Here is a 16,949-nt window from a genome sequence, read left to right on the forward strand (position 1 = left end):
AGGATATGAGACATTCATTAGCATATCCACTGACTTTGATGTCTCATTTACAGATTCCTTATGCTGATATTTGGGTTTTAAATGATCAGACATATGATGAGATCTTTTCCCCACCAGATGTTGTCTAAAATCTTAAAATTTTACTTCTAAATTGAGATTCAGAGATGCACCAAGGTCAAAGCCATTTTAAGAGTGTAATTGATGACACATGGATTTATTTTTCTCTTAATAAAGTAATAAATTAGGGGACAGTGAATGAATATAACAACTAATGGTTTCTGTGTTACATCATTATACAATCTCTAGCATAATCAAAAAATTTAAATGTGCATCTTAAATTTACACAAAATACTGCTTTAATGTCATTTCCAACAACCTGAAAAAAAATTCCAAAGTATGTATTCTCCATTTAATTATTATTACTTGAACATCTCCTATGCTAGTCTCCATGAATGGTACAGAGATAAATAAGACACAATTCTTCCCTGATTCTTGAGAATCTCAAGAATTTTCCATTTTAGCAATTGACCAGAGACCTGCTGAACTTTTCCACTTATAGACAACAACCCACTTATAACTAATAATCTTTAACAGCATGGCTAAAATAACTACCTGGAGTCAAAGGTTGGTGTGAATCAAAGCTCAGCCACTCCCTAGGTATATGATGGTGGGAAGATTACTTCAATCTTTCTACTCATAAGTTTTGCAACCTGTAAAATGAAGCTAATTATATTTGCCATGCAGGGTCTTGTGAAGAGTGGACGTAGTAGATTTAAAACACGAAAAGCAGGGACCAGCACTTAGATATCCCATCCCTGCTTCTTCCTAGTTGCTTAACTACTAGCTTGAGTTTGTGAGCTGGTCTGACACAGAGCCTGGGGGACCTGTGAATAGAGCTGGCTTGGTCTAGCCTCAGATCACGGTTCTGGGAGCTAAAAGCAAGCAGATCACAAATTATATTTCTCAGTTAGCCTTCCATCCTGTTCCTCAGTATATAAAATCATTCCTTCCTCCTTCTCTCTCCTATTCACTTGCCTGGACGGACATTTGACTGTTTGACTCAGATGCAATTCCTGTTCTAATATCTCTTTAATAAAATATATGGGATTTGTTGTTCCATGAACCTGATTATACTATGCAGGATATAAACAAACTGTTTATCATTAATAAATGTGAAATCTATGGCACCTCCCTTTTTCCTAAAAAGTTTGTCATCAAGGTCTTGTTGGGAATATAACATTAAATAATCCTTATGAAAAAATCATTTGATTTACAGAATTTTTTCTCTAAGAACATAATTTACCAATCTACTTTTTTAAAAATTGAAGTATAATTGATTTACAATGTTGTGCCAATCTCTGCTGTACAACACAGTCTACCAGTCTACTTTTAGTTAAGAATTGCCTGTGTTAGCTGATAATGAATGCATTTCTGTTATTTACAATCAAATAATATTCGAATGTAGACCTAAAAAAAAAAATTGTAAATTTTTTTCATGACAATCTGAAATCTGTAGGCAAAGTACTAAAGCTGGTTATTTACAAATAAAGAGAAATTCCTTGCCAAATTTACAGTTTTTCATGCAAGAAATTAATATACATACTCCAAAGTGGGTCTTCATATTGATTCTGGCATAAAATTTGCTGGCATAGAATTGGAACTTAAATGTGAATATACATCAGTAATAGATCATTAACTAAATTTCCATCAAAAGATGAATGGATAAAGAAGATGGGATATATATATATATGTGTACACACACACACACACACACACACACACACACAATGGAATATTACTCAGCCATAAAAAAGAATGAAATAATTCCATTTGCAGCAACATGGATGGCCCTAGAGATTATCATATTAAGTGAAGTCAGAAAGAGAAAGATAAGTATCATATGATATCACTTATTTGTGGAATCTAAAAAAATGATAGAAATGAACAAATTTACAAAACAGAAATAGCTTCACAGACATAGAAAACAAACTTATGGTTACCAAAGAGGATTGGGGGGGCCGGGGTGGAGAAATAAATTAGGATTTGGGGATTAACAGATACACACCACTATATATAAAATAGATAAACAACAAGGACCTACTGTATAGCACAGGAAACTATACTCGATATCTTATAATAACCTAAAATGGAAAAGAATCTGAAAAGGAACTGAATCACTTTGCTGTACACTTGAAACTAGCCTAACATTGTAAATTAACTATACCTCAATAAAAATTAGAAAAAAATCATTACACATGTAATAAATATTTCTCCATTTTGTCATTTACCTTTCACTTTGTGGTGGGATTTTTGTTTTGTGTTGTGTTTTGCCAATCAGGAAAACAATTAAATTTTATATGATCAAATGTTAAAAAAAAAGATTGTTAAAATCTAAGTTAAAAACAAAACCTGAGAACACTCTTTCTATAAGTGAACATTTCTTCGTCCTTTCCTTTTTTAGCAAGGTAAGTGTTTTTGACAAGTTTTCTAGAAGCAGCATGTTGTTCACATTGGACAAAAAAAATCAAGCTGCTCTGGTCTGGGGTGGTACTGTTAGATTTTTGTCAAATGTAAAACTCACTCAATCCTCCCCAAAATGAAGTACCAGTGTAGCTGGTTCTTTAGTCTTTCTTATGCAGGAAAAAAAAAAAGAGTGAACACTCACATAAAAACAAGTGCATAAAAGCAAATAAATAGCTTGTCATGAATTTCATGATAAGGAATGACTAAATCCCAGAAGCTAGTTCTAAGGTTTAAATATAGGGTCCACACAAATAATAGTGGTCAAAGTTTTTCAAATAGAATACTTATTCTGAATTACTGATACCTGCTCAGATTTAGTTTAAAATGCTCCCATACCATCAGAAAAAGAAGTGTTTACACAAAGATGGAAATTCCTATTTTTTTTTCCACACGGAACTGAAATTGTTCATAGGTCACAGCTAAAAGAGAGGGGAATGTCCAGACTGACTGTCCTTTTTTATTTTCTCAGCTGGGCATTGTGCATGTCAATGGAATGTATCTGTACAAACAGCATACTTTACATTCGGGAAGTGATATTTCAGAACAAGCTTTTATAAAACAATACTCCATTTTCTGTGGTTTGGGGGTAAAGCCAAGGCGAAATTTAGATTCCTTCTATTTCATAAATGAACTCCATAATAAACAAAACAAAGTCTATAAAGTAGGTTTATAATATGGTCATTGTGTGCGATTCAACACGACTGCAAAATATCACATTTGACAAAATTAATGCTGCTGAAAATACCTGCTCCCAGCAGCTCTTATAATTACAAGGAAAGGCAACTGGTAATGAATTCTTTTAACTCGGGATTTCAAATCTCGGGACTGAATGTTGCCCATTATTGGAGTTCAAAGGCAACTATCTCTAGAATTGTTCTTTTAATGCTTGTTGGATGGCTTTAGTTGTTCTTTTCTTGTAGGCACACAATTGTCGTCTTGATCTTTGTGATAAAAAGAGCTTCGCTGGATCTTTGTAGTGAACTCAGTTGGCTTGGTAACAGGCCTGTAGTCAGAATTCCAAAGTGGGGAAACAAAGGCTTAGAAATTAGAGGCTGAGAACTGTTTGTTCAGGACTGTGGGAATCTTACCCCAGCTTGGGGAACCAATGGGCTCTCTTCATTAGATCCACATTCATCCATAAACTCCCCAATTCCTTGCCCTTTGTCTTTTCCCAAACTAGAGCTTTAACCACAATAAAAACAAATGTGGCAACTTCTTTTGTAAATCAATTCATACCAACATTCCCAGCATGCTCTAATTCTTCCCCACCATGTCATAATTCCAAAAGAATGACATTAACTTATTCAACGTTACATTTATTTCCATAATAAGGATGTGTCAAGGGGCAAGACTTTACTTAAAGGCAAAAAAGAAATAAAATAAAAATAAAGGATGTTGTCTAGGCCTATTTGAATGGTGATGAGTTGCCTTTCTCCCTGTCCAGATATGGTCCTTTTTCCCAAGTTAATTAAATGACCAAATATAGTTCAATATGACTTTTTAAACTGCTTAGTTTCAAAAATTCAGTCAAATTGAAGTATAATCTGGTAAAATAAATTTCACTGAAAAATACCATATAATAGAAAGAAAACAGCAATTTCACTTTTTTCTTTTTTTTTTTACTGGGCGTAAAGGTATTCTTAAACCAACTGACACTATGTCATCTAATTACACAACTGTGACTTGGAAATGCCAAGATTTTCCTTTGTGTGTCTAAATAATGCAAGTTGAATTCAGCAGTGTTCATATAAATACATTAATTACACCGAAGCTTTATTAGCGGGGAGTCATGGGAAGTATGTGAAACACTGGATAAATGTTTTTAAAAGCAAGAACCATTCAAGGTACACAAAAGACAGGACAGTCATAACAACAGCAGGAACCACAACCACAACAAATGAGGGACACTGGTAGCTTAATAATTTTTAGGAGCCTAGGACTGAATTGTTTCTTTTCCTTTTATTTACCACCAGTGTTCTGAGTAAAATACTTAAAAAATGGGAAAGATGAAGCCTGAGACACTGAAAGGACTGATGAATTCTAATAGTGTCCTGTGAAAAAAAATAAAAAGAAGCCTGAACAATAGTGGTTCAGATAAATGGAAACTCAGAGTATTTCGGCTTGGCTATTAGATCTGAAAATTAGGAACCAGGACAAACACAAATTCATTTTAGGAACGCTTTAAAAACTTTGTTCAAATTTGAGAGAATGCCTTACCAATGTGATGTCACCTACTCATGGCTGTAGGTCACTTTGTTTCTACATAGTCTTAGGTGACTTCTAAATTTCCTTGTGAAATGTGTAGGGCCTTAGCATTATGGAATGAAAGTTGAATGTAGTGTTGGCTCCAGGGCTGTTAGGGAACCATTGACCGAAACTGACTGCCTTGGCCAGGCACGCTGATAACCGCTTGTATGAGCTGTCTCACAACAGGAGGTCCCGATAAAGAAAACTAACCGGGGGAATTCGGGTGGGGCTGAAAGGAGGAGACTACATATCCTGCCAACATCTCAGAAGCCCTCACGATGGAATCCATCTTGGCTGAGAGATGCACACACTACCAGGGAGGACCCTGAGTCAGACCCAGTATGGGCCAAGCAAGATGACTGGCCAGAGACAACCCGGAAACTAACCCCATTACCATGAAACGTGAGACTGCAAGCCATGTGGCAGAGCAGTTCTCCTGGGTTCCCTTACCTTACTGCTTTCCCCCCAGGCACCCCTTCCTAATAAAGTCTCTTGCTTTGTCAGCACGTGTGTCTCCTTGGACAATTCATTTCTGAGTATTAGACAAGAGCCCACTCTTGGGCCCTGGAAGGGGTCCCCCTTCCTGCAACAGTGCTATAGCCATTGATGAGTGACTAAGCAATTCATGGCTTCATACAAGGAGGAAAATAAATAATAAGAAAGAAATCATGCTACTTACCTTTTGTGAAGCTTGTAGTTTAGTTTACTCTTTTTGCCCTGAGTGTGATGGAGTGCAGAAGCCAATCTAAACTTTATCATTGCAAAGTTGATGAATGGTCACTGCCATATTTATCTTTTCCTTACCTTGGTCTTCCTTCCTTCCTTCTTTTCTTTCTTCTACTTCTTCTTTTTTTTTTTTTTTTTTTACTATTTTGTTGTATATACAATTGTTAAATGCCACTTGGATTACTTCCTGAAAATAGATAGAAATTAAATAAATATATATACATACTAAGGAAAACACCTTGTGAAAAAAATTTTAAATACACTTTTTAAGCAGTGTCCGGTGCAAGGCAGACGTTTTGCGGTTACTGGGTACTTTTTAGGCTGTAGTTGCCTCATCTGTTTGTTTTCTGTTTGACAAGATAATCTTTGTGCGCCAATGTTCTGTGACTCAATAAAATGAGTAGCTCCCAATAAGCAAACAAACCTTTGTTTTCAGATTCTCTTTTTGAGCAGGTGAATAAAACACATTTTCAGGTATAGGCTGTGCCTTAACTCATGGGTCCCCATACTGGCTGAGTGTCAAAATCCTTATAAGGTTGTAAAGTATAGATTTCTAGGTATCAGCTCAAATGTACTGAATCAGAACATTTTGCATTGTGCTCTGGAAATTTTTGTTTTTTTAAAAAAAATGTTACCAAAAATTCCCCAGAGAAATCTGATGAATGGCTGAAATGATCCAACTAGATTCCCCCAGAATAATAAAGAGAAAATTCTCTTTTAAACCAGAGGCACAGAGCCCACATTTTCTCTAATTGCATGCTGATCACAATTATTTTTAAAAAATGTATCACTCCTGGCGTAAGCATAGTTCTCATCTGATATATAACTGTATATGCATACTTCTTATTTTTATGTTTTATATTCATTTAGTTATTTTTCTTCATTTTTCATGATTTATGTACTAAAAAAACCCACTTATTCTCATGTTTATCTCCCACCAAAAAATCTAGGAACCTTTTTTTTCCCAGTCAGCTTAAAAGACCTGGGTCTAACTCTTCCATTAGCTAATGGTATTCTTTCAATGTTCCCCTTTCCTGCTTCACTCAGTCAAAGTAAATTTCTCTAGTTTGCAAACAAACACCCATTACAGGCTCAGTGACAGAAAGGATCAAACGGCAGGTTGTCTTTCTATACACTTCACAGGACAAGATAAAAATAATTTTCTGGGAATATTTTTGTGTTTTGACAACCTTGTGCCTTTGAATTAGGAAAGGTTTTTCAAGAGTGAAAAATGGACCGTGTGAGTTTTGCAAAGTTATTTCTTATTCTTGCTGGGTTGAGCAGAAATTCTCTGGTGGTCTCACTTGTAAAATATTCAGCAAAAAAGAGCACTCTTCCTGTTTCCACAACTCCTACTCTACTCCAAGCTATCATAATCCTTCAGCAGACTGCCAGAGCTTTCCTGATTGATCTCCGATAAATCCTGGCCCCATCTCACACAGCAGCCAATATCAAATCTATATTGCATCATTCCACTCCTAAGCTCAAAACCTTTGTAAGGGAAGAAAAATCTCTTCCTTTACCCATCTTAGGTTCTCCTGCTGGGGCCCTATAAATCAGACTGGCCAAAGACAGATTAATAAGAGGAAAAACAAACAAGTTTATTAACATGTGCATCACACATGCACACATGGGAGCACTCAGTGCTGAGTAACTCAAAGGGGTGGTTAGAGCTTGGGCTTTTATACCATCTTAGGCTAAACAAGGAAAAGGGCAGATGGGAGCAGTTGCGAATCAGGGAAGGGAGGGGATGCAGAGACAAGGGAGGAACAGTCAAGAAACAATAGTGCAGCCTTGGGGCAGGTCCTTGTTCCACCTCAAAGAACACACATAATATCTTTGAGCTCTTTTACAGAACTAAAACCCCCTAACAAATGGAAGATGTTAGCATTCTGCATTCCAGAGAAGGTCACAGTTTGATAACCATGAGAAGCTCATCAGGAGAGGACCTGAGGCCAGATTAAAGGAGTGCAGGCCCTGCACACACCCTGATCCTTATCAGCAGCCCCACCTTTGAACCATTGCTATAAAACTCCTCACCAAATCCTCCTGGGTTGGGACACACAGTTTTGAGAGGTATGAGCCCGATGTGTCCCCCTTTTCCTGGCAAAGCAAGAAAGCTAATCTTTTCTACTTCACCCAAAACTCTGTCTCCGAGATGCCATTTGGCACTGGTGCAAAGAGGTTGAGTTTTCGGCATCAATAGTACGAAACATCATCTGACATATATACTAATAATTTGCTTGTTTACTTACTCATTTTCTTTCTTTCTCCATTAGAATATAAGACAGAAGTGTTTCTTTTTTGTTAACTGCATTATCTTCAGCACCCAAAACATAGAAATCTAGGTACGATCAGTACGAAATAATATTTGTTGAATGAATGAGTAATTAATCCTAAGTACCGTCGGAAGTCTAACCAAGTGTATTCATTCATTCATTTGTTGAATCAAGAAGATTCAACAAACCTGTAAGGAACAATGTAAAACTTTAGAATATGCAAAATAAATTACTGGATTTCTTTTCTATGGAATGTTGGAGGCTCCAGGGATTACCTGGTCCTGTACACGTTACGCAACTTTCTATAACTTTGTAAAGTAGAAAATAACTTGTAGAAAACTGACAGTCATGCAAATAATTCTTATCTACAGACAAGTAAATCAATTCTGTTTTGTGGAGTTTCAGCTTGGCTCTCCTATTTTAGAAGGAGCCACTTTTGCATACATTTGCAAATTCAATTCAATATTCCTAATTTATTTATGTGTCTGTTTTTTGGATTCTCCTTTGAACCAGTTGTAACATCTTGCCAGTTTCCTCCTTCAATTTATGAATTAAAACACATCTTTGACGTGTTCATTTTAATATTTATATGAGAGTCATAATTTTACCTCCTTTTGAAATCTGTCCCTTAACAATTTGGAAATATAACTTATATGATTTTTTTCTTTTTTTGCATATCTTTGATGTAATCATTTTAGAGCTGGCCACTTAATGTCCAGCTCTTTGTTTTGTTTGCTCATCTGTTATGACTAAGTGCACTATTATCTGGGACATAAAATGCATGCTGGTAAAGGAGACATGGAAGAAATAGATTGAAAGGCCAAGATGAGTAAAAATATGGGAGGATACTGGGTGCTAAATGGTAGAAAACTGAAGGAAGATACTGCCTTAGAAGAGAACATTCGTTAATTAAGAACCAGTTACCTTTTTAAGAGTCAGTTTAGTTTTCATAGGCAGACGCCAGTAGGTCTGATGCTGAATCAGGACTCTCAAAGAAAATCTTTATATTTAGGAGCACTTAGATAATTCAGCTACTGGAACAAGTCAAAGAAATATAGAATCGCATCTCACGAAAGTCAAATACAGGCATACCTTGGAGATATTGTGGGTTTGGTTCCAGACCACCACAATAAAGCTAATGTAATAAAGCAAGTCACGCAATTTTTTTGGTTTCCCAGTGCATATAATAGTTATGTTTATACTCTATTGTAGTCTATTAAGTGTGCAGTAGCATTGTCTTAAAAAAAAAAAAGTAAATACCTTAATTTAAAAACACTTTATTGCTATAAATGCTAACCATCATTTGAGACTTCAGTGAGTTGTAATCTTTTTGTAATAGTAACATCAAAGATCACTGATTGCAAATCACCACAACAAATATAATAATAATGAAAAAGTCTGAAATACTGTGAGAATTACTAAATGTCAGAGAGACATGAAGTGAGCAAATGCTGTTGGAAAAAGGGTGCTGGTGGACTTGCTTGACACACGGTTGTCAACAACCTTTAATTTGTAAAAAACACAATAGCTGTGAAGTGCAATAAAGCAAAGTGCAATAAAACAAGACATGCCTGTATAAAAGTAAAACAAAAATGGGCAAAGAAAATATTTTGTAGGGCAGACAATTTTGAACCTGAGTGATGAAAAGCAGATAGATACTGTTTTATGTATTATGCACTAAAGCTAATGGGAGGGGTTGTGGGAGAACCTATTTGTAAGAATAATGTGGACATCATCCAAGAAGGCCCCCCACTTTTTTAAGGATTTCACTCTCTGAGATCTGACATCACAAATGCCTTAATGTGGCTGGAATTCATGAGAAGGCATGCAACTACTGGGAAAATATTAAGAACCCAGAATATTTAAGAAAATTCAAGACAGAGGAGATTAGGCCAAAACTCCTTGACACTGACCAGAGCAGCCACTGGTGCTAAATAGAGTTACCCACCACCAACAACCATGAAGGACAGATATAGCTAATAGTACCAAGGAAAGAGCACAACCCCATGGACTGGTGGCCACCGCAGGGCATTAAACTGACAATAGATCCATAAAGGCCCTTTGCCTTTTTATTCATTTTGGCTGTAGGTATTTTTTGTTCCCCTTTGGTGAGAAGGAACTGGCTAACATGGGACTCTGGAGTGGGAACAGATTCTTTCCTTGTTGCTTTGAAAACGTGCTGCTGGTGCAGCTGTTATTTCTATGAAAACGTCCAGTTAATCAAAGAATCAAGGGGCCAAATAAAATAATTTAAGTATAATTGGCAACCAGATTCTTATAGCCTGAAAAAAGGGAAAAGTGTTTTGCTAATGAAAAAACAGATCACAGTCTTTTGCAGGATCATATGGTCCATTTTCTCAGTATATTTCTTGGCAGGGCCCCTTAGTCTGTAGAACTGTGAGGCTTAAGTTACAAATTCAAGGGTTATATAGACCCAAGCTTGGTGTTAAAAAATATTCTATTTGAATAACAAATCGGTTTCCACATTACTATTAGAAGTTTTACTTGCCTGGTAGAGGCCATACAAACCAAGGACTAAGTTAAGTGCTTAGTCCAAGGGCCTGGAGTGGAGAAGATGGGGAGAAGCAGGGGTAGAAGTGTAGGGTTTGAATGGATCTGGGTAAATTAGTTATAGCATAGAATTGCTCTTTATCCCATAAATGAGTATTCAGGAATAAATCTTACAGTAGTTAATTGTTTAAGGCCACATCAGTTTGGGTGTCTGAGATTTACTTACATAATATGCATATATGCACATAGCATAGTTTATTATGTAATCTTTTGGACAGAATCTCTTAAATCATGCCAGGGTTTAGGCTTGTGTGGCCTAGTAATTTCCAGTTTAGTCCTAGGTTATAACTCTACCTTCTCCTCTGTTACATGGTTTACAAAATGTTAATAGGTATAAGCATGACCAAGATCATGAACCAAGTATCACACTGGGAAAGAGATAAAAAGCAAATAAAAAGGCACCATGCTAAATGCTCTCAAGAGGGTCACCTTTCCAATCCAGCTACCATTACCAGAAAATACCTACATCAAAGGTTAATTTGTTTATAACTATGGTCCACTGCTTATCTGCACAATTTATTAGTCACATAAAATATTTTGTAATTTTGTACTACAATGGATTTGACAGATTTGTTCACATATCTTACATAATGCTTTGATGGGCTCTATTTAAATTTAAGTCTGCATATATTATTTGCAAAGTTTCTAGGTTGGGTACACACACTGTACATATGCATTGTATGCATAGACAGTTAAACCTAACTTAAACCTAGCCATCACATTTCTAGGAAATGTGTTGTTTTTCCTATATTTTCTTTGAGTAATCAGAAAAAATTGCATTGGTACTTATATTTAGGCACCAATCAAGCTCCATCTTTTACTTTCAGTGTAGATGAATCTTTCTTTTATATAAATGCATATATTTCTACACAGAAATCCCTCAGCTAATTCATGACACTTGACATTAATCACATACACAGATCAACAAAGACTTTGCTTTCATATAGAAACTAATTTAGAACATATTTCTAAATTACAGCTTGTTATTGCAGTCAATTTAATTAGAGAGCTAATGACAATATCTGTTCATAATCAAAGTAGTCAAAAATACCAAGTTTAGTAATTAGACCATATAATTCCTTAGCAACTCAATTTCATAATGGCAAAGTACAATGCTTTTAGTCAATTTTCTTCAAAAACTCCTCTATATTCAAAATTAGGAATTCCACAGTGTATTCTTATGACATTTAAAGCTCAAGATGGACTGGTTAGGTTAGAAAGCACAGCTCCCTCCCGGATTCCATGTGAAATTGCTTGTAAGTCACGTTGCATTCTAAAGCCATTTCCCCTCAAACCGTTCTGAGGGTATAACATTTACTCTTTGTCACTAATGTTCTTTTCTGTAAGACACACAATTATGAATTGTAACACAATGAAACAATCTTTGGGGGAAATTTTAATGATTTTATAATTATACAAAACTATAGAAAATCATGTTTTCCTCTTTATCAACCCAGATACTCAGGGACATTCCAATTCTAAGACAAAAGCAAAAGGGGGGAGATTCTCTATATTTCTAAGAATATCGTATTAACAGAAATCTATAAACCAAACATAGATAGTGTCACAAATGCAAACTGACACGTGGCATAACGGGTGGTGATGCAAAAATCCAGCCGGAAAAGCACTAAAATAGGCTAATTTCATTTCTCCCAGCTGCCTGCCTTTCAATGCTTTATCTCGGCTATTGGGTTTGAATAAATTTCATCTCCCACACCACAAGTAATGAGCAGGCAATGACTTATGAAGCACAGAGACCGAGTTAAGACAGAATTAGAATACAATTTTAATGAGACGGAGCTGAGAAAGTGAAAGTGCTCCTCATTTGACAGACTTGGCAAAATATCCAATATTATTTCAAATGTTCTTTCCTTTCTACAAAGAAACTGTCAAATATTAAAATAAAAATGAAAAAAAAAAATAGGGCTCCGAAGAATTCATTAGGGGTAGATTTTTAATGTGATGAGAAGCTAAAAAATAGAGAAGTCATTTAGAAAGTCAAGCAAATGTGACTTAAAATGTAAACGTGTTAAGTATAAATACTCCTGTGAAAACAAACAGCACGCTTTGGTTTCTCTGGAAGAAAGAAAAGCACATTACCATTCCGACGACATGCATCTCTTTGAAATGAGGTCCAGAAATTGTTGGGGAAATGGAGAAGAGACAAATAGTTTCTTTGTTACCACTTAGTCAGAAGTCTATAAAATAATGTTATTATATGGCCTTGAAATACACTGAAAATAAGCTGATATGGAAACAAGATAAACTCAGGCATGAAGTTCTTTTTCTGAGGCCCAATGGTCAATGTTCAGGACAGGAGAAAGAGCCTAATGGATGTGGTGGGGACAGTCCCCAGGGAAGTGTAAAGGGAATGGTCCCCGGATAATAAGAAAGGTTTGCATCAAAATGAAACCATTTCTTTTCATATTAAAAAAATTACAGGGTACTTGTTCTGTGAAACACTTAGATGCCACAAAATAAAGAGAACAACTGAAAAAGTTAAGAACTCCAACCCACCAAAGGCAATGCAAAGGAATTTTCAAGTGTGTTTTCCCACTCAGCTTATGTAAAGGATGCCCCATCTTCCTTACAAGGCCTGTACCTCCTCAGCTGGGCTGAGTTGCAGCCTGGGTCAAGCTGAGCCACACAGCAAGGCTACTCACATTCTGCATTTTAAATCTATTCTCCCAAACATCCCCTCAAAGGTAAAGGAGTCTTTTTTCTCCCGCTTCTCCTACCTATTCCACACTGTTTCTTTTTTTTAGTGATTACTTCCTGTCGGTTTTTCTAGTGCATAAAACGTCTGTGATTTGTTGCAGGCGTTCAGTATTTATACTGAGAGCCTCACAGCAGGTGCCACTTGCAAAAAAAAAAAGGCCCCTGCCAACGTGAGCACACCATTGTTATCCCATGACCCCGGGGGTCACGCTGCTGGTACTGCACAATGTTTAGCAAAGGAAGGCTTCTTCCATCAACAACTGATAAAACAGTGTTTCGTCTGGTAGGCTAAACGTTTTATGAAATGATAAACTAGTATCTAGACATCTTTGAAAATGAATATGTGGGCTTTCAAAATTATGGGCAGATATCTGATTCTGATTTGCAACCTGTAGCATAAAAAGGAAGAAAGAAAGAAAGAAAGAAAGAAAGAGAGAGAGGGAGAGAAAGAAAGAAAGAAAAATTTCTAATGCTGATGAACAGTCTCCCTTGGTGTCCCCAGGCTCGCATGCCCCAAATCTACTTCCTTGACTTTGAAGTCTGGGTCCTCTAAAGCTGTGAAATTTCCTGGATAACAAACAATGCTGAGGAAACTGTGTTGTGAGCAAATAAATCTGATAACCATGGGACCTGTAAATGTAGTTTGTGTTTAACACTCAAAAACAATGACCAAAAAAGGGGTGTGCAACATTTTCTCATAAAGGTCCCCATTCTTTAAACAGCGTGTTAGAAATTTAGTTAAAGGCATTTAATGGAGCTAATTATAGTTTGTGAATCTCACCAGCTTTCTCCTTGTTGTTGTTTTCCTGCATCCTCCGCTAAAATACCTTATGGAGTTTGCTTTAGTCTAGCTCTCTACAGCGATATTCAACATGCCCTCCTTCAGTGTTTCTACTGCAATGGATTGTGAACATCAAATCCAAGAAATCCAAAGAAAGTCCAAGGCAATACCAGGAGTTTAAAAACTGCTTTCCCAAGTATAGACACGACAAATCGTGTGTTTGGCGTGTTACGGGTAATCCTTTTGGGTGACCTAATTAAATTGGTAGAAAAATTATGTCACATATAAGGTATAATGTATGATGTTATATATAAAATAATACAGAATTGGAAGATGAATTTCCAATTCATGAAAGAAGATGAAAGATGAAGTTTTAATTGTCTAGCATGCTATGCATTTACAATATGTATGGGGAGAGGTAACACTGCCAGTTTATGCCCACTCAAGATTCTTAAAGAAATTTTGATTTTCACAAATAACAGAGTCTTATTTCACAATCCCCTTTTTACTTTCCCTTCCCCCCACTTCCACACACACATCTGTTTCCTAATAAAGGACTATAGTTAGTCCTCAATAATAGGATATAAAATATTCTTGGGCTTCCCTGGTGGCGCAGTGGTTGAGAGTCCGCCTGCCGATGCAGGGGACACGGGTTTGTGCCCCAGTCCGGGATGATCCCACATGCCGCGGAGCGGCTGGGCCGGTGAGCCATGGCCGCTGAGCCTGCGCGTCCGGAGCCTGTGTTCCGCAACGGGAGAGGCCACGACAGTGAGAGGCCCGCGTACCGCAAAAAAAAAGAAAAAAGGATATAAAATATTCTTGATCTGTCACTTTGTCAGTTGTATTTAATGATAAGGCAAAAATTAATATACTAGGTATTGCTTAACTCTTCTAAAACTTTTGGAATCTTGTAGAGAAAAGGCAGAGGTGGACCTTAGGCAGAGCCTTGGGCTTGGGGAATGGAGCACACCCTTCTCATTCTCATTGCCCTGGGTTGTAGATACTATATCCCATCCATTCCTTCTCCACTAACTTCTTCCTCCATTTTGCTTTTTAACTTTTTTCCCACATGGAACCATGTGTATACCTCCACTGTGGCAGGTGCTTAGCATACTTATTACCTGTCAGCATTTCCCACTAGTTTCTTAAAGTCAGGGGTGTGATCATGTTCACATGTTTATGTCTAAGGATTACTGTATTGATGGTCAGTCATCATAAGGATGGATACTGAAATAATGGCTAATGCAGGACGGTGAGGGGTCCATGGTCACTCTAGAATGCGGCCTTCGATTCCCAGGAACCAGGGACCATAAACAGACATAGTGTATGGCCTCATCCAGAGTATGAGAGCTGAGAGGACACACTAGGTATGCCTCTGTCCCTCAGTTTCACTCCTGACTTTCCAAAATGGTGTCACAGAGAAATGAGGATTGGACTGTATCAGATTCTCTGAATTGGTGCAACCTTTCTTCTGATATCAGTACTATCTGAACAAAATAGGGCAAATTCCTTAACCTCTCAGATGCAATTTCTCCCATTAGAAATATGGGATAATATTACCTACCTCACAGGATCAAATGAAATATCACTTGTAAAGCACTGTGCAAGCTCAACAAATCTTATTTCCCTCTCCTTTACTTTCATCCAAGGAATTTCTTTTCCCTCTTGTATATGTGACATTTAGAAACTTGGCCTTGTGTCAATGTCTAAGCAGTGATCATGTCAAGGATCAGTAAGCATTATTTAGGAAGAGTGTTTTTCACAGGTTTCCCAGCCACACTTTTCATGGTGAAAGGTTTTTCTGAGAGGTGATTCCAGTTATTCTGCAGGAATTAAGATTATTCAAGGAGACAAAGGCATTGATCATCTTCTCTTTGCTTCTTGTTTTCCTTGACCCCTGTGGTAGCTTTACCAACCTTCTCTATAACTGCGTCATGTAACTTAAAGCTGGCTTTTGGCAAGAAGATAATGAATCCCACCTAGCCCATTTTCCTTGATCCAAAGGAGAATATTTCTCCTGATTATGTTTAAAAAATTTTTAATTGTGGTAAAAAAAACCCATAAAATTTATCATCGTAACTATTTTAAGTGTATGGTTCAGTAGCATTAAGTATATTCACATTGTTGTATAACAGAAATCCAGAACTTTTTCATCTTGTAAGACTGAAACCTGCTAGTGGGAAGCAGCCGCATAGTACAGGGAGATCAGCTCGGTGCTTTGTGACCACCTAGAGGGGTGGGACAGGGGGGATGGGAGGGAGATGCAAGAGGGAGGAGATATGGGGATATATGTATATGTATAGCTGATTCACTTTGTTATAAAGCAGAAACTAACACACCATTGTAAAGCAATTATACTCCAATAAAGATGTTAAAATATATATATATATATATATATATATACATACATACAGATATATATATATATATACAGGTAAAAGCTCATTGTGATAAATTCCCCAAGACTTGCAAAAAAAAAACCCAAAAAAACAAAACTGAAACTCTATGCCCATTAAACAATAACTTCCCATTTTCCCCTCCCCTAGCAACTCTGATTACATTTTTAATTGTTGATTTTGGTCTAGTTTCAGATATGGTGATACAGAAACATGTATTTGGTAATAATTAGAATATCTTTAAAAAATAGTCATCTTTCATTTGAAAAACACCTATGTTCACAAAAGTGGTATATAAAATACTCATTTTCTGCTACACATAACATTAATAATAGAAGTAATTACCCAAGAAATATGGATCTCACCCGTAAGATGCTGGGTGAATGTTTGTAACCCTGGGCTCTGATTTGATTGAGAATGGAAGAGAGTGGAATGTGAAAGGTTGGTTTTCCTAGAAGATGGTGATTTTGTTGGAGGCGACTAGATTACACGCTGTTTAGCCACGTAAAGTGATTCTTGAAATCGTATCTAGATAATTGAGGTCAAAGTAATTTTGGGGCATCTAATCTACCACTTCTCTGCCTCATTTGGCATATTTAGATTCAGCCTGTATTAATATTTGAAGAAGGCTTATTTTCTTTGAATAAGTTACAACTTAGAACGCTAATTGTTAAACATGTACTACAGTGAAACCACAAAATTTGAAAA

The 16,949-nt window shown here is 36.6% G+C and overlaps 1 protein-coding gene across 9 annotated transcripts in view; it reads right to left on the minus strand.

The window, feature by feature from the left end:
- The window catches only part of ZNF608 (zinc finger protein 608), a 744,094-nt gene that overhangs the window by 296,103 nt on the left and 431,042 nt on the right, over positions 1 to 16,949 (minus strand). For all 9 annotated transcript variants that reach the window (XM_029216087.1, XM_029216082.1, XM_029216085.1 and 6 more), the window contains one exon: positions 5,575 to 5,683. The gene's annotated coding sequence lies outside the window, so the exon portion shown is untranslated. The remainder of the gene's footprint in view (positions 1 to 5,574; positions 5,684 to 16,949) is intronic.

The sequence above is a fragment of the Monodon monoceros genome, unplaced genomic scaffold, assembly GCF_005190385.1.
Source record: "Monodon monoceros isolate NGI ecotype Baffin Bay Population unplaced genomic scaffold, NGI_Narwhal_1 Super_Scaffold_12, whole genome shotgun sequence".
In the NCBI taxonomy this organism is placed as follows: Eukaryota; Metazoa; Chordata; class Mammalia; order Artiodactyla; family Monodontidae; genus Monodon; species Monodon monoceros.